The sequence below is a fragment of the Lichenostomus cassidix genome, chromosome 1Aa (assembly GCF_008360975.1).
Source record: "Lichenostomus cassidix isolate B80296 chromosome 1Aa, HeHo_3.0, whole genome shotgun sequence".
Lineage (NCBI taxonomy): Eukaryota > Metazoa > Chordata > Aves > Passeriformes > Meliphagidae > Lichenostomus > Lichenostomus cassidix.
The window spans coordinates 50652836-50672204 of NC_139480.1; the positions used below are offsets into that span (position 1 = coordinate 50652836).

The 19369-nt window shown below is 40.9% G+C and overlaps 1 protein-coding gene across 1 annotated transcript in view; it reads left to right on the top strand.

Moving 5' to 3' along the window:
- LARGE1 (LARGE xylosyl- and glucuronyltransferase 1) overlaps window positions 1-19369 on the top strand; it is a 347716-nt gene that overhangs the window by 50192 nt on the left and 278155 nt on the right. The gene's annotated exons all lie outside the window — the stretch shown is intronic.

Consider the following 19369-nt stretch of genomic DNA (forward strand, 5'->3'; position numbering starts at 1 on the left):
ACATCAAGCTGGGAGGAGTGGCCAATGCCCCAGAGGGCTGTGCAGTCCTTCAGGAGAACCTCGACAGGCTGGAGAGATGGACAGAGAGGAAGTGTCTGAAATTCTACAAAGGCAAATGCAGGGCACTGTGCCTGGGGAGGAATAACCCCCTGCACCACCACAGGTTGGGGGCTGACCTGCTGGGAAGCAGCTTTGTGGAGAAGGACCTGGGGATCCTGCTGGACATCACTGTCCCTGAGGCAGCAGTGTGCCCTGTGGCCAAGGCAGTCAAATGTGTCCTGGGGTGCATTAGGAAGAACATTGCCAGCAGGTCAAGGGAGGTGATCCTGCCCCTCTACTCAACCCTAGTGAGGCATATCTGGAGTGCTGTGCCCACTTCTGGACTCCTCAGTACAAGAGAGAAATGCCACAGGGAGGTTGGACTAGATAACCCATTGTGGTCCCTTCTGTGATTCTGTGAGCTGGCCCATTCTGTGATTCTGTGACTTCAGTGTAGTTACTGCTGATTTTATACCAGCAAAAGTGGAGCTGGAGGCAGTGTGAAAGAAATCAGCCATGAGAAGGGACAGTTCAATCCACTATTCAGTGGACTTCTGCCCACCAAAGGCAGCTGTGTGTGCAGGAATGCTCTACTACAGTTGACAAAACCATTTACTATAATAATACAGTAGTAGTTGTGTTGTATTATTTAAGTATTCATAAATAAGCAATTATTTCTTGCTATTCTTTGCAAAAAGCTTCTTGCTTTTCCTTCCAGGTTGAAATTTTCTGGTCAGTTCTGGAAAGCTGACTGGTCAGAAATCCTTTTTTCTCATCAATAAGCTCTATCTGACACCCTTGGTGTCATTTCAGTTTTAAGGAAAGGACCTATGCTGAGCTAAACTGCTGGAGCCAGAGGATAGTCAGAGAGAAGAGCAGGAAACAAGTGGACTCTGCAGGTTATATCCACCTGCCAATGTAAAAACTAACCCTGAGCCAGCCTTATTTGTCTTTTCAAACCACTTCATGGCAGAGAGCAGGAGACGTGTCAGAGCACAGGACCCCTGCAAGGAACAAACAGGGGAATTAATGTTCTCTGTGAGGCAGGGATGGAAACAGGTGATGTGGCATTTGTGACAGCTTCCCTCATCCCTGGGAATTCACAGCCTAGTTTTATATCAGTTCAAAGTGAAAACTAAGAACAGTAGGAGAGGCAGAGCGAGAAAGAAGCCTTGGCTTTGGGTGCCCATATCTGAAGCCAGGATATTGTCGTTGCGGAATATTTACCATGTACATAATTAAACCCCTAAGTGCCAGCTGAACTGGAAATCATGCTGTGTGGTGCCTCTCCTACCATCTGAATGACTGTTAGACAGTTGGCTCTGTTTTGACACAAAAAATGCAGTCCATCATAGGCCCATTCATCTGTCATCTGTTGCCTGCTTGTCTCTTTTCCCATTTAGTTGTGTACAAGATGAAATGTTTTCCTCCTGCTGCTTGTCTGGTTTTTTTACACTTCATTTTCCTCACAGTTTTTTACATACCCACAATGAAATAGCCTCAGAGATTCACACTGCCAGCCACAATCATAGATTGACGTATATTGGCTTAAGAAATAAACAGTCATCTTCATATCTTTCCTTTCTCTTACTCATTACAAAGCTGAAATGAACAAATTATTAATTAGACACCAGCCTCTGCCCCCCCTCCCCTTTACTTTAAATAACTTGGAGACAAGCAGGGGAAAAGTTACCAGGCATTGTTATGCATTCATTACTGTGACATATTAAGCAGAGAGCCAAAGTAATGATAGAGCAGTGCAGCCAAAGAAAATTACCTGTATTATATTGTCATAGGCGATTGAGGCACAGTCAGTTAGATGTACACAAACCACAGGAATTGTTTAAAGAGCAAGTAGTTACAGGGCCAAGGGACAAGGAGTTTAAGATAAATACTCTCATGAATTATTTACAACAAGACTGTGGAAGACTTCTGTTCCAGAAAATAATTGCAAAAAGTAGGCTCAAATCAGGCTATTTGCTGAGCTGGTCTAAAGGAATACGTAAGTATGTGTGTGTTTTTGTGCTGAACTGTGCCAGAGCCGTCTCACCCATTCTGGCAAGGGCAGGAGTTCTCATTTTGTCTATTTTTACTCCTCAGTGATGAAGAAAATAAAGTAAATGTTTATCCAAGAATTTAAGCTCTATGTGACCCTCTTGATTTGCAAGGACAAAAAATTCCCAGACCTTGGAAAATTGCCTTCTGCCCTCCTGGTGTGTTTTTACATACCACATGACAGCTCCTGAAGCCCACTTCTTCCTAAAAAGCTTTTTCCTTTCCAGTCAGTGAAGACGATGAAGAAACTTTTGAGATCCAGTGTACTCATGATTCATCATGAGTCATGATGCCTCAGTTTTGGAGTACCCTAAACATAAAAGTTAAACTTATCTTCCATTTCTTTAAGGAAAGAGCAGGGAATGGATTTGCAAATATTTTTAGTCATCAGAAGATTCAAGAAAATGCTTTACAGCACCTTGATGGGCGCCTCCTGTTCTCATTAGTCACAGATGGACATCACTTGTGCCATGCTCATCATGACACATTGTCCCTTCCCCCCATCTCTCTATCTGCCAGTGAAATCACACTTCTGCAAAATAACGAGGGTATCCTCTGGAGAAAAATTAAATAACTCAGTAAAATGGGAAATAATTAGGATTGGGCACAAGCAATTGCTGCATGCTCATTGTGCTATGGGCACTGATTTTCTGGAGGAAATCTGTGTGTAAAGATGAAGATGCTATCTCTTAGAGATGCTCTGACACAAGGTTCATCAAAGCTTGAAAAGCCACTATATTGCTAGCAGAATTTATCAGACTGCATGCCAGACTCCCACTGGCTCTCACCCAGATTCCAAGCTATCTGAGGAATTATTAGCTTAAAAGCTTCTTTAGATCTTGTCAGCAGCATCTAGCTCACCATGGATGTAGATAGGATTCACAGTTCCTGACAAAGGAGATGGGCTCTGACTCCAGGGCTCCCTGTCCTATTTTAAGAATGCAAATCCTTAATGGCTGTAATGAGGGGTGAGGATGTTATTATTAAATATATTGAACTGATAATTTTCAGGGTTTTTTCCTTTTGAAACAAAAGGTGCAAGTTAAAAAGAGATTTATGAAATTTTCAGTGAAGGAGAAAGGTCAAAATATCAGGGCTACATAAGAGATAGGCATTCAAAATCAAATGAAAAGATTTAAAAATTATTGAAATGAAATATTTCTCTCTTACTTGAACTAATTTTTGTGTCTGGGGAGGGCTTCTTGCTATGAACATTTTTTAATAGATTGATTTCTTTATTTTTGCCTAGGTTAGGAATAAATCTGAAATAAAAAAAAAACCAAAAACATTATGGGACTTGAAATGTCTCCAACTCAACATCATTAAAGACAAAAAAGTAGAACTGATTTCCTCATATGTAATTTGGGTAACATAAACTTCACATACCTCTGCCTGCCCTGGCCAGACTACCAGCATGGTGATTCTATCTATTCTATTTATTGTCACACAGTTAAATTTACCCAAACTGGTATTTAACACTCTACATGAGACCTTGCTAATGGTCTTGATTTACTGTCCTCTGAGAATTCCTTGCATTCACATTGGAATTACTGGTGAGTTCAGGCAGTCAAAATACTCGTTTTTGAAATAGTAAGGAAATGTGTGACTGTGTGGAAGGACATGCGCTTTTAAGTTTCACAGATTATGAAAAAGGCAAAAAAAAAGTAAAAACCTCTCTAGGGTTCGTCTAACAAGCTTAACTCAAGAGATGAAACAAGAGCTCTGCAAGGGGAGCTGTGTTCATTACCGTGCGAGTTCATCAGAGGTGAGGTGGCAATGCTTCTGCCACACGCAGCTGCATCCAGCCCCACAGCCTGCTGGATACCAGCAACTCCTCACCCAGCTGCCTCTCGGGACAAGCAGGGATGCTGGCATTGGACGCTGAGCTGCCATCGACACCGCAGGACAGCTCTGCCCCTGTCCGGGGTGCTGATCTTCCCACAGCCATCCAGGCGGCCGTGTTGGGTCATCCACCTCCCGTGTTTTTATCCTAACTCAAACCCAGTCTCCCCACGGTCCACACCTTCCTGGGGCCATCCTGGTTCCTCGCCAGGGCTCCCTGGATGAATGCACAGTTGTTGATCTGGAACAATCTGGTGTTGTCCTGCTCCTCCTGCTCCTGACTGCTAACCTGTCACAGAGCATCTGAGCTGTTTAAGCACTGTCTAATCCACTAGGGAGACTGGAAGCACAGGCTAACATTTCTGGTTTTTTACCAATTACTGATCTTTGCAAGCACCTATAGAAATGTCACTTACCAGGGTTTCCTGACATTTCCCTTTTTAAGTCTTTATTTTCAACTTCCACTCACTTCAACTGCACAGATGTTTCCTACGTGGGATTTTTATCTCAGAATAAGAATATGCATTTTCTTAAATTTTGACAAAAATGGTTGAAAAACTCCCTGAAATAAGACTAAGGGGTGAAACCACTATTTTCCCATGACATCAAGTAGGTAAAACTTTATTGCCAAAACTGTAGTGGCCCATTCTTTGGAGGATGGACGCGGTACCTGCTAGAGGTGTCTTTTGCCCCTTCAACTGTTGCTATGGAAAACTGCTTTTGCTTGGCAAGAATGAGCATTTGAGACATTTAATTTGTGCTCATTACAGCCTGGTTAGAGCTTGGCTGCTAAATGTTTATGTGGCAAGCTCTGTCGTGCAAGCATTGCCCTTGAGGAGGACCTGGGTGAAATCCTTCAGGGCAGGAGAGGCTCAGCAGTATTCCAGGCAGAGGCACAGGAAAGCAGAGGGCTGGAAACCTCGTTTTACTGCCTTTCCCAGCATGGAGATTCCTCCAGCAAGGAGAAGGAAGGACAGTGCAGCATATTGTGCTGGTGGGAGAAGAGTTTACAGGGCTCTTGGCAGGAACAAACACACAGAGAAATCAGAAAGCCAAAGAGAGAGGGGAAGGAAGTGGAAAAAGAGAAGAGGAAATAGGAGAAAGGTCTCTGCCCCAGTTCTAGCTGCTGAGAATGCTGCTGTCTTTTCATATTCGATTTTCTTTAGGTTGTGGAGGAAAAGTTCCAAAGTAGCATAAGATAAGGTCAAACACTTGCTCCAGGGTAACAGTAATATCAAAAAACATATGCTGTATTTTGTTATCACCAATTAGCAATTGCTTCCACTGTGACAAATGGTCTTTGAATCACCAAACTTTCAGGGTAAGGAACTCAGAGAGAGTAATTGTGAGTTGCATACATCTCAAGTGTTTATGTAAATGCTTATTGTTAATAATAACAACAACAATAATGACAATAGAAAATCCCCTGGTTTGTATGGTTGTGGTTGCTCAGAACAGCTGTTTTAATGAGACATCTGCCAGTGAAACAATTTGGCCTGAGGATAATGAATAACTGTTACTTAACTGAGACAGTATTAGTATAAACTCTGTTTAATGGGGACACATTTGGCCAGTGAATAGTGATTTCTTGGTACTTATCTAGGTGTTTAATAGTGAAAATTACAAGCTTGTGGCAAAAATAAATGAATTAATGAATAGTCATACAGGATATACTGTGATTTTTTTTGGTTGCTTTAGTTTGAAATACCTTTAAGGGATCTTGTCAGAGAGTGAATTATTCAAAACTTAGAGAACCTTTGTGGTGGGTGCTTAAAAATGGTGAAACACTGATGGCCATTGAGAATCTTGGTCTTCATCTTCTCCAACTGATATTATTAAATTATGGAGATATGACCATCTGCATCCCACTTTTATAGCATGATCTTCTCTCATCTGAATCTTTCCATATATCCATTATACATATACATATACATATACATATACATATACACATACATATACATATATATATGTGTGTGTGTGTGTGTGTGTGTGTGTGTGTGTATTCATGTTTCACCCACCTGACTCTGGATTATTTGCAAGCTGGGTAACTGAAGCATCCAGAATGGACTTTCAGGTAGGGAATTCTGTTCTGACAGACTCTGCTCAGCAGAATCCACAATTTTTTCTAGCTCCTACATAGATGTGTTTCAGAGTGCTGAGGCAATAAAAACTTGTGGGCACAAACAGGGGTATGCTGGGATCAATGTTATATCTACAATTTTTGTAGACTACTGATTGACCATGTAAGGAGTAAAAACTTCCTTGTAAGCAATGTTATTTTCTTTCAAGGGAGATGGACTCTGCATGTGTCTGTTGGCTGTTATATTCTGGTTTTAAAAGAATGCTGGCAAAGACTGTGTTCTTTATGAAATTAGCTAGAATAGTGAGTTAGAATGAGAGACCAATGCAGTGTGATTCAATTTGTTGGGCCAGACCTATGAATGAAATGAATGTGAACCATGAGACCTTTGAACACTGTGAAAAACTAACTGCTATTTCTCTTGAGGAAACTAAAGTAATCCTTTCTCTCATAAGAAAGAGAGACTGTTACCCTATTAGTGAAAGAATTTACTAGATTTAGAAGATTGCCAGATAGTCCTTCCTTTCATACTTATAGCTATCTTTTTCTGGATATAAAGAATGCATCTTCTATCATGGTGAATCCAAGGGTAGAAGAGAGCCCTTGGGAGATTCCAAGGAAGATGCAGAAGACTGTGTTGACCTGTAAGTGACTGATATTTGGAGCTCTATAGGTAAATACTCATCATTTAGTGGGTAATCCTAACATTCTTATGTTCATTCTGGAACCCAGAAATTACAAAATTACCATTTGGGTAGTGTTCAGGAAAAAAATAACAATTATTTCAAATGCATTGAAATATCTAATTTCATTATATTGATTATTAGATGTGTCAATATAACTACATGTATTTGCCATTCCTATTGTGGGTCAAGTGTCAGAACTGTTTGGTGAGAATCATTTGTAATAGATGGATGTTTGAGCAAGGCAAGTAGACTGTCTCTTAAGCAGGAATTTTAGGCTGTGATTCATTTGACCTATTTTAGACACCTACACTAAGACAGGATGAATCTGGAGAAGTGAATCATACCCATCGTTTCTGTACTGCTCTGGACTCCTGTTGAAACTGAAGCAGAGTTTCTGGGAGCTGCTCTGATTTCCTCAAGTTAGAGCAACCCCAGGAAGGTTCTCCAAAAAGTAGCAAGAAGCAGAGCCACCTTTAGTGTTTCAAGCATAGCTATGTTACTTAGAAATAATAGAGTCTTGCTTCTGCTGACTTTTCTGACAGAAGTCCTAAACTCAGTTCCGAAGGTAGTTTGGTGGGACAGCAATACTGATTTTGGAAAGCGAGATAAGACCTACAGTCAAAATACTTCTTTCACAAAGACAAGATTTTCTGGTGAACACTTAGAGTCTATCATGAGCAGGGGACTACTACTCCTTTCAGCACCTGAGGAAGCTTTGAAATCTAGAGGATGGAGGTGCTTTTGTCTGTCTGAATGTAAGTGACTGCTTTTTGCTCCAGAGCTGAGATTGGCACTCACAGATAGTGGCCTCATCCATAGCACTCCACCTCTCACCAAACATTTGTGTGAGTGAGCTGGGACGACTTTTGCTGGTGATCTGGTCACCTCTACTCCAGCTCTAATGAATCAAGGTAGTCTGATCTTAATTCCACTTAGCATCATACTCATTGTCATGCCTGGCTTGTGAAAAACATGGAACAGTTTAGATAGGAAGGGGCTCAGTTGGACATCAAATCCAACCCTCATGCTTTAAACTGACTTCAGATTTCCACCAGGTTCATTAAAGCCTTGTCTAGCAAGTTTTCACTGTATCTGTGGATGGAGATTTCAAGGTACAGCTCTATTCATTATAGGGACTGCAAACTTTGCTTACCTCTGTGGAGCCGCTGGCTGATTTTGGGTAAAAGGTTGCCTCATGGCCTGGTGCAAAATCACAGCTGGAATGTGCCAACATACCTTTAGCACATTTCAAAGCACTGGCAAAATGATATACTACTACAAGATCCAAGGTCAAAGGAAGAAGTGTTGCCCTGTAGAGAGAAAGCCTTAGGAGAACTAGGACAATATAGCAATTTGGGGAACTGGCACTGAACTGAAATCTTATTCACTCCAACTTTACAGACATACTCTTGGCCAGATAGCTAAACCATTTGGCTCAATAGCATTCCAGAAGCAGTCACATTTTCAAAGTGATGCAACAAGAAAATAAATTACCTTTATTATGTGAAAAGCAAGCGCTGTGCAGCCTCTGAGGAAAAGAAATTTTGTAAGCAGGAGGCTGCATTTGTCTTGGAAAACTCAGATTCCAATAAATACAGGTGATTGTGCATGACTAATTATACACACAGTCTTGTGCACAAAGCTATATCCAGAAAACATGAGTATTTTATTATGGCTTGAGGACTCCTTGAACAGCTTTGAATTTCTTGCTGGAATTTAAAAACTAGTGCTGTAGCTGGCTGTCTCAAAGGACAAGAAGTCAGATAGAAGCTGTCAGGGTTGGTATGAAATATTTCAGCCTTAGTTATTTTAAGGACTAAAAAACTTCATTTTATTGTTATTTTCTTTTGTCCAACCCCCCACCCCTCCCACAGGTCCTCTGCACCCTTTAGAAACATTGAAAAGAACTGATTTCCTGCAGGATGTGCTTGTTACTTTGTCATGTCCTAAGGTACCTGAGCTTGAATCAGAGGGTTCACACTAATATCTTCCCTTGTCCTTGCTTTTGGAAGAACATCAAGCTTTGTGAACATTTGTGTACATGAAGGCTCTGCAAGGGAGGCTGTGTTTTCACAACCAAGCTCCCACCCATGAGCCTCTCGCTCCAGTCACAGAAAGATCACAGAGCTGGTGAAATTGCTTTAGCCCTCCCAACCTCTGGCTGATAAGAGGTTCATGTGCTTTGACCAAGGACACTACTGAAGTCCATTAATGGACTGCTTTTGTTATATTCGTCCCCATCCACAGAAGTAATTACCAGGGACCTGTGCTTTCCCCGTGACTCTTCCCAGCTGAGCTCTGCCCAGAGCCAGGACAGCACATATTCATACTGAGGAATTAAGGTCAATTCCTCATCTTCACATGGCATTTTCACAAGCATTTTTGGAGATAACAGGGAGACATCTTCTGTATAAATTAAAAAAAAAAAACCCACAGAAACAACAACAACAACAAAAAAAAACCCGCTTAAAAAAACAAACCCCAAACAAATCTTTTAGTGAGGAGTTAATAGTTTCTTACTCTGTGTCCAGTCAATGATTATGCTTATTTATTGATCCTCTTTGTAAACAGAAACAATTTTTTTGGCCTGATAATTGCTCTGTGTACTCTCCTGAAGAGTGTAAGTTCTCCCACTAAGGGAAAGTGCAGAATTATTTGTACAATTGCTAACAAAATGGGATTCTGATTTAGGAGTGGAGTTCTCAAGTGGGCTCATGTTAATACTAAAACCAATAAGAAATGCCATCTAGAATGATTGCTGGAAGTACTTTAAAGGAGATCTCTTCTGACACCTTTGTTTATGTGAGTGGAAGAGCTTTCTTTTCGATGCACACACACGATTTGGTGAGCATTTCCTCTTGTTTTTGATTTTTTCCCCTCTGATTGAAGTAACCTTTCCACTATGAGTGTATAGGTCAACACTCCCTCCTCTGCTACAGGAGCTCAATTCATTGCTGAAGGGAAGAATAAAAAAAGAAACACAATCTGGATCTAAAGGGAACAAGACTGCAGGTCTGAGCAAGACTTGCCCTTGGCATTTCCTCTTGCCCTGCTCCCACAGGCTAGCAAGGCTATAGGGGCCCTCTGTCAGTCTTATGGAAATACATTTCATCTGAAGTAAATGTTACCCTAGTCTACTGATGCCATAAAGAAAAATGTTGGTCTGAAGTTTAATGGAGTGATCTCAGTTGTGGAAAGGGCAGTAGCAAACTTGGGGATGCTTCGCTTTGACCTCTCTTGATCTGGGCTTTGTTGGTAAATTCACACAAAGTGAACAAAGAATCCAATTATAAAGTGATTAAGAAAGCTGAATCCAACAGTCCCCATGACTGGCCCAATGTGTGTGCCCTGACTGTGTGAAACAGAGGAGCTCCTGCTCACACTGTGTTGCAGGTGAATGTAAAACAATATTTTGGGGACTTCAGCTTCCCCTCTGGCAAACAAGAAGCTCCTGGCAAGAGCTGTGGTCGTTGTACAGTTAATTCTTCACTCAAGAGAATCCATTTCAGGGATGAGTTTTAAATATGACAACAAATTATAGCATCGACATGAGTTTTTATGCATTTCTCACCAGTTTTTCCCCGTAGTATACATTGGCATTACAGAGTGTTTTATGATAATGGCAAATCAGAAATGAAGGTTCAGTGCTCTTTCTCCAGGACATCAGGCCCCAACCCTCCGAGGTAAAGGAAAACCTTTAACATACACATGATCTGCCCACTATCCAGAAAACTTACTGGAAGTTCCCTGATTTAGCCCAGTCAGTCTTTATGTGCAAAAGCAAATTGCTGACAGGAGTTCTTATGCTTAAATTTACCATTTTAAAAGTACTGTTAATCCAAACCCCTTTTTTGTTTTTGCCTTTTTCCCCCCTCAAAGCTGTATGCTCTGGCAAACAAGTATCATGAAATTCTCTTCTGAATCTTCTTGAGCACTCTAATCTGGACAATAGTGACCCAAAATTCCTCAGGCCTGGGGTGCTGACACCTTGTGGATTTTTCTGAAAGGATAAGAAAGACATGGAGAATAAGGAGAGCTCTGAGCACTCTCTCTTGGCTATCTTTCCACAACAGAAACAGCAAAAAGAAAAACATCACAGCAAATATCTGCTGCCTTTCTTCTACTCTCACACCAATCATCACCATATGGGAAGGCTCTCCTATTCCAGAGCAAATAATCCTGGAAAGTAAAATATTGCAGAAATTCCAGATTTTAATGGACTAAAGGATTCTTGCTTTCATTCTTCCTTCCCCATGGTTCCATTGCACAGGAAAAGAAGAGCAAGCTCTGCTTGCCAGAGATGTTTACAGAAGCAGTAGAGGCTTGCTGGCTTTCAAGGAGATGTTTAATGCAGTATCATCATCACTGTCCTGGGGCAGGAGTACATCAGGGACTGTCAGCAAGATCTCTTCACAGGTGGAGGGATTAGTGCATAAAAGCAAATGGCATTGCTCAAGTATCAGATTTAACTTGAAAAGTCATTTTATTTTGTGGTTTCTAAGGCACTATTGCTATTCCAGCTAAAGGAAAGAATACTCTGAATTGATAGCAGCCCATACCTTAATTGCTTGAGAGAGCATCTGCCAGTGCAGAGAAGGACAACAGGCTTTTAGAGTAATAATGAAATTACTGTCCCTACTGCACCTTCCATGAGTAGATTTCAAAATACTTCACAAGAGGAAGTCAACTTTACTATTTCTATTCTATAAAAGCAGTTTATGCAGTCGATATTGCACTCTCTTTTTATGCCTCTGTACACTAGGAAAGGATTTTGTAATGGAAAAAAGTCTTTTGTAGCAGGTAAATCACCAGTATTTAATTAAGATTGCAATGGATGATGCTCATCAGCAGTTTTAAAACATTCCTGACTCCACACCTTTGGGAATATCACTTTTATAGTCAAATAAGAAAATACACAAAACATAAGATTTGCATGGGAGCTTTATTATCTCTTTTATTTCCATAACTACCACTAAAGCCATTCCTCCTGGACAAGGAAGAATAAATATCTTCAATGCAGAAAATTCAGTGAAGTGGCAGAATTATCTAATGGCTAATTTAAAGATGCACATAACCAGAGCAAAGAGGTGATAGTTCTTTATACCAGCTGAACTTGCATATCCTGAATTCCTCTTCAGAAGCATGGTGTGTGTCTTTGATCACAGCACTTCTCTGAACCTCTGATTCTGTTGGGGCAATGATCTGTTAAAAGTCTGACATTTTCAACAACAGAAGAAAAGCACCTGATTGCCAATATTCCAAGTATTAGCCACATTTGAGAACGTAAGGTTGATATTTTATGTGTGCTTGACACTGTATGGCATGCGTGTGAACTCAGAGAATTTACTGATTTTGAGGTGCAATTTCTGCCTTCTAAGAGTGTACATTTACAAGGAGTATCTGGTATCTTGAATTGGTATCTCCACCCTTGTAGGATGGCAGCAGCTTTCTCTTTCTGCTCATGTTCAACATTAAAAACAAACAGAACAAACCACACCAAAACCTTAAACAAACATCTACAGAAATCATTCCTGCTTTATTGTGAAACCCTCTCCTTAAACATTTCTAACATGCAAATATTGTAATTAAGGAACCACTTGTCATGCAGTTTTACAGAAACCATAGGTGAAAGCAGCCTGAAGGTGATCCCACAAGTAGTCACAGTGTCATTACTGTTTTGCTGAGCAGGCAATCCAGACCCAGTGTGTGATCTTGTGTTCTTTCCCTAATTCCCAGGGTTAATTGAATATAACAGGAGAAAAAAGAGAAGAGTTTGCTGCCTTAGTTAGTCGTGTTATTAAATAAAGCATTTGAAGCTGTGAAAATTTAGTTTTTTCCTCTTTTGAATTCCCTATTTCTCCCACTTAGTGAGAACTATTGTCTCAGAGCATGATTTGTTCCACTGGATTGGTAGGATTACCTATAGACACATCCATGCTAGCTTTGGACCCTACCTCTCTAATACCAGTGGCAGTAAAGAACTCAGCCCAGAATAAATATTTGAGCAGTGTTATCTCCAACCAGTTTTACTTTCTGCTCTAAACTTTGTGCTACTATTGCTATGTTGATACAAATTTCAATGAGCTGTAGTTAGAGCTGTGACAATGACCTTGTAAACTCTAATTTTTTTCTCCCTCAAAACTTGTTTTCATCCGGGTATCTAGTTTCTCTTGATCAGGCTTTTAATAACTTTTTCCCCTGCAATTTTGGAGCAGGAACAGAGAATAATTGCACTACAAACCTATAAGGCATATCTTCTAGAAGAGTGTATTCTGTAATTGCTGGTGCCATTGGATCTTGGTGATTTCATGTAGTCATCAGTAAAGGCATTGGGGAAGAAGCTCCAGAAGAGGGTGGCTGGGAGAGTAATTGGGGAGAACAGGCCAAGGGGGGGTTTCTTGGGCTGTCAGGTAGCTCTCTTATTTCTCTGCCATATCTGCTAAGCTAACACCAGGAAATAATTCCTTTGTCATAGACAGTAACTTCCTACATGAGAAAAGAGCACATAGAAGCTGTTCCACACCACCCTGTGCCTGCCAGCCCAGACAAATATGTGATGGGATAGGGGATCATGAGTCCAGGGTGAGAAAGCGCAAGGATGTATCATTCATTAACACCACCTACAGGCTGCCTGCAGATGCGGGACCTGAGAACAGAGTGCTCATGTGGAGAATGTCAGGAAGCACAAGCGTGGTAGGCTGCCTGTGTTGGCAAGCGCGGGATTACCTAACCCGTGGTTAGCATGCAGTGTAGGCAGGTTCTATTAGCAAAGTTCAGACCATGATGTGCTAATTAAAGAAGAGGTTGTCCTAGTTGCTAAGGCAATGAATGCTTTCAGTATTGCTGCTTCTACCTCAACAAAGCTGTCCCTTCAGTTGTGTTTGTCAGATAGAGGGGTCAGGACTTGATATTGTTGCTTCGGTGATTACAGTGCTCCTGAGAGCTGATTTACAGGTCGAGAGTAATAGGTGAAAAGAATGCCAGGGAAAAGTGCTTTAAAATGCTGCTTTGTCAGGTACCTGTCTGGGGACAAGCTCCTCTTAAAACTATGGGTTTAGGTTATATCATTTTGGGTTTTTTAAGCTCAGTTCTGCTTCTTTTGGGAAAGATGCAGACAAGATGAGGAGATGCGTATGTTTTAAAATTGGCCTAACTGTCATCTTTCTGTAAGGAAGAAGCTGACTGAGTGCTGGAGCCAGCCCTAGAGTGAAGGAGATGTAATGGCTTGAATTTTTTATTAGTAAAGAAGCTGGCTACTCCCAGACAGTTGTCTTGCTCAGCTCAGTCTCATGAGAAAGCATTTTCTGATTCATTATTCCTCTACCGCAGTGCATACTGTGCATAGGCAGCTGCTAGAAACAGAGGGATGCATCAACATCAACAGGACTGAAAACTGCATATTGTGAAGTCAACGTGCAGGTGAAAAACAGTCTTCATGGGGTGGTCCATTGCTGGCTGCAAGTCCCACAGCAGCTCTGTCATCCTTCTTTCTCCGTGTGAGATTTACATTAGTTCCAGCTTGAAACTTTACATGATTGTGCACAACATCTTCAAAGCAGTTTTTCTTTTCTTTCAAAAACCTCCTCACCAGTACTACAAATCTTTGTCCTCTGTCAGTTTCTGGGGAAATGGTTGTCTAGCTGTAACTTTGTGAGATTCCAGAGCCATGATCCTCCCGTGTCTTGGAGATGGGCAACAACAATAAAATTCTCAATAAGAGAATATTGTGTCTGTCTTTGGGAGACAATAAAGCTCTACATTCTTCTCCAGTTTCCAATAAGATGCGACACTGTATTTTTTTTCTTCTTGTGCATTTAATTCCTGAAATAATTTTCCTTTAGCTGCCTCTTATACTGGAGCAAATTCCCTTTAACTTCATCTGCTCCTCTCCTACCTCAATGTGAATGTTGCAGCATCTGGCATCACCCCTCCCTACCAGCTGGTTCATTACTGCATTCTCCAAGAAATAAGCTGCCATTTTCCAAAGACCCTTGAAGCCACAGAATTTCACTTCTCACTTCCTGAGGACTCTAACCCCAACGTAACATTTACTTATCTTTCTCTTTAAAATGGCCCCTCCACAATTTCAACTGATTTATTTTGTATTGCAAACTCTGCATTATCCTTCTGCTAACTCAAACGGTTCATCTGTACTGCATTCTGCAAAAATGGGCTGTGAAACCCTCATGACATAAAAGTCTTAGCTGTACCTCAAATTGCACTTTACAAATGAGCAGGAACCTCCTGCTGCCCTAGACTCACAGCATAACTGAATCTGCCAGTTTGAATATTTGGGATAAAATTCTGAGGAAAGGAATTCTGGCCCACAACAGCTGAGTCTAAGTTCTTTCCCCAATCTGATTTGTTTTGGTGGTTTGGTCATTGATGTGGATAGGGTTTGTTGCTTTTTTTTCCATACAATCTTTCTGTTAAAGCTGGAAGCAGAAAGGATGAGACCTTGGTGGGAAGATTAAAGCAGTATTTTCATTTGCATTTTGGTGGGGGCTTCGTCAGTTTACAGGGAGAGACAAAAAGTGCTGCAAATATTCTCATAGTCTGCTGTGAGGAGAATTGTGAGTGGCCACATGGGAGAAACATTTGCCATAAGTAGGTTTTATTAATCTCAGTGGTCAATATTCATCAAGAGTTCATCCTGCCTCACACAGCCTTGGTCTGTGAGCAAGCCTCATGTTTCAGTCCTTGCCAAATTAACAGGAAACCAAGAAAAACAGATATTGCTAAAGACTTTTGCTGCATATAAAATGTACTAACCATTGTAAAATCTCTTGGAACAATCTGCTTAGATAAGATGTTAATGCATTTATTGGATTTGCTGACATTTAACTGAACAATTTACTTTGAACACAATCCATATTGGATACTAAATGGGACAGGAGTCCTTGAAAGATGCAAAGAGCTCGAAGAAATTAGGGATTGTTTTCTATACTGTGTTTATAAATCAAATATATTGGTCCTTGCTTACATTCTGAGTTCATTTATAGTCAGAGCCTATATTCCTAAAATGTCCTTTTCATAAGAGATCAGACCAGGAGTAGGCTCAGAACTTTTATCTTGATTTCACTCTTGTATGTAAAATTTGGAGGCTTACTGCTTACACTTACTGCTCAAGCTCAGAGTGGGCAAGAGTCCACTGTAGCTGTTTTGCCATTCCCATCTAACCTCTGTAGGATGATCACTCTTTTACTCACTAATGTTCTGCTGGCATCACATTCACTGGTTTTCCTATTCAGGTTGGTTACTGATGGGACAGTTGGGCTCAATAGTTAATAACTTAACAAATTAATCACTACTTCCACTTGTGAGACACATCTTTAGTGGTATGAAAAGTGTACTGCATTTCCAGGGGGGAGGTTACAAAATTAACTAATGGTATTTTGAATATTTCACAAGTTGGATGAGATTGAGTTAGTCATTCAGCACTCTGGGAAAGCTGTGAGCTGCAATGATGTTTGTAGTCTTCCATGTTTATTTTCTGTGATTTTCTCCCAGATTTCATCTTAATTACTTCCTTCAGTTCTCTGAAACATCAAAGTATGTTTTTTCTTCAGTCTTTGCATTTCTTTTTGCATAGGTCTCTGGCTCCATTGTTCACCTCCACCTTTTCTTTTACCATGCAGCAATTTCTTCTTCCTGGCATACTCCTCTCTCCACCCCCTCCTTTTTTTCACTTTCATGGGTTCTTAATACCTATTTTCATTCCATTTTGGAAATCTGCATTGAAGGACCATCTTCTTGCTCAGACATTCTCAACCTCCTCCAGAGTCCAGGTATCTGTCACTGCTCCTTAATCCTCCATCAGCTTGTCCCTGCTCATGGCTGGAGCATTGGCTTCTTGTCATAGCTGTAGAGAAAAGAGCATCACCCACTTTTACTGTTGGCAGCCATCCTTCTTTTCCTCTCATGTGCTCCTTCTCATCGAGCAACTACCATCAGTTCTGGGCAAACCATGAAAATGTCAATAGACTGGCAATTTTACATTTTCCAGCAAGCTGTTATCACCAGCACCTTAGGGGTTGAGCTCTGCATTAGATACCAAAGATACCAAAGGCATATTAATATTATGTAACGTTCTAATCAGGTTGTGTCTTTTTGCTAAAGGAAAAGATCCTCTTATGGGCATTCCCTATGCTTTTTATAGAATAGCAGTGTTAAAAAAAGGCTTGCTAAATTTCAGTGCCTACAACAGTATGAGCATTTAAATGTGTCTATTCCCAGATGAGAACCAGCATTAACAATGAGTTAGCTTTTAGACTGTAAATCCCACCAACGCAAGCCATAAAAGGGAAAAAAAAAAGAAATCAAGAAATAAGCAGAAAAGTTCTTCAGTGATTTGTCTGTGCTCCACACAATTGTTCTTTTACTCCCTCCTACTGACCAGATGTTTGTACTTGCAGCCATGAATAACTGCTTTTAAAAAATCAAGGGAAACGGGAAATATATGAATAGATGAGAAATTTAGAAAAGGGATTCCTATAACTAAAGAAGTATAGCAGTCAAGTTGATTTTCTTCCCCTCTGAAGAAATCACGTGTCAACTGGAAAATTACCTCTATATCACATACAGATTACTACCTAAGAACTTATTTCCCAATTCAGTGTTTTCATAACAGTAGTTGTAGATTCCACCTAACCAGTTCTTTTTCACTACTGCACCTTTTGATTCCCTCTGGAACAATTTCTTACATGATAATTGTTCCAGGCTGTTTAATTCTTTTCATCCTGACTGTTCTCTCAGTGGTGATAGCTGCAATCACAGCTGGCGTTCCACGGCCCTGGTATGGAGAAAGCAGCCTGCTGGGCCACAGCTTACCTGGTTTACACATGGTGCTGCTCTGCTGCAAAGGTTTACATCATGCTGAAAAAGTCTTCTGGATCTCCCTGTGAAAACTGACAACATGCAGTGCTCAGCATATCTATATAGCTTTTCCAGAGTTGTGGTGGCAGCACCCACAGCCTTTGGTGAGTCACTGGGGTTAGAGATGGGATCTTCAGTCTTGTCCCAAAGAGTCTCAGACCTCCACTGAGTCATAGCATTTGCAACAAACTCTGGAAAATTTCTGAGCTCCTGCAGTTTCACATCACAAACATATGTAAGTATAAAGAATCTATTTGAGATAATTTGCAGTGACTGGTAAATTTCACTTGGAAGTCCTTCTCCTCTGACTTCTCTTCACTGGGACTTATTTTACACAGCCTGTTCAGAATCCTATCTAATATCCATTTGTTTGGGGCACAGCTTTTAACATGCATACCAATTAGAAACTATGTAATTTTTCTCATTAACAACCTTAACCAGTCAAAGAGACCTTTGTACCCACATTTCCACCAACTGCATTCCAGCCTGGTGTGCTGCTGGGCTGATTTCACCTAAACTTTGTAAATGCATGATGCAGCTCTTTGATTCCCTCCTCTTTGCTCACTGCCCAATCCAAGTCCACACTGCTGTGTTATTTCTGGTGTCTGGCTTGCTTTGAAACTGTCATCCCCCAGTTTTAAACAGCCAATGTACTGCTGATGTGCTTCATTAGGAATTAGTGTCTAGGTCTCAGGAAAGCAATAGGTTTGAGCAGCACTACTGGAGGCAGAGCTGGGAAAAGAGAGTAGCTACAGGAAGAGGCTAAGGAATGAACTGTACATTCTACCTAACTGCAAAATGCTTTGCTTTACTACCCAGCTCAGCCTTGTCATGCTGACAATATCACGTGAGGTCCCCAGACAATTGTTGTGGTTGTTTGTCCTCAAGTACTGCTGAGAGTCATTTGGAATTTTGACACTCAAGCTGACAGCCTGGTATTGAGGAATGGATCCTTCAGAAACATGCTAAGGTTTCAGCACTACGAGCTGAAGATCTGGTGCTCAGTACTCAGGAGACAAATGAAGTTTTCAAAACCGCAGATGGAAATTTCCTTTTTTCTCTTATCTACTCAGAGGAGTAGGTGTGAATTTTAACTGGTGGGGACAGGATATTTTTAGTATTGTAGTTTAGTAATTCCTACTAACTACTTGTCCTCCTGCACTTGCTCCTCCTACTTCATCCATATCTTTCTGTCCCTGGTGAAATGACACACACGTAATGGAAAGAATATTGCTTTCAGACTCCCATAGCAAGCTGCCTGCTAACAAACTGACACAACGTTTTGAAACAAGCTTCTTCAGTCTCCAGAGAAAGGCTGGTCACCCAGGGCTTACAACGATAGAGGAGGAAGAAGATGCACCAAAGAGAAAAAAAAGAATAGTACATTTTTGCATCAAAATTAACTGGCAAGTACATGGTTGCGGGGATGCTGACTTCATTGTGCTGTCCTGTCATTCAAGCAATGTTGATCAGTCCAATATATGTTAAGATTCTAGCACAGAAAGTGTCATTTTCTCACTAGACTTGGTGTGGAACTGCACAACTGCCCTGTGGACAGGCTGGAGACTGCTGCAATTTTCTTCAAAGGATGCCTTTAAAGTAGCAGGTTAAGCATCAGTTATATCAGAGATGCACACTATGCTGAAACTCCACTGCACTGCATATCTGAGGCATATTTGTGAAGTCTCAAGCTCTCTGGCCAACCTAAACATTTTGTGACAAATAGCTTCAAGCATGTCCTTCTTCTGAGGCTATTCTTTGCAGCAAGGAAACTCAAAATTAATATTTT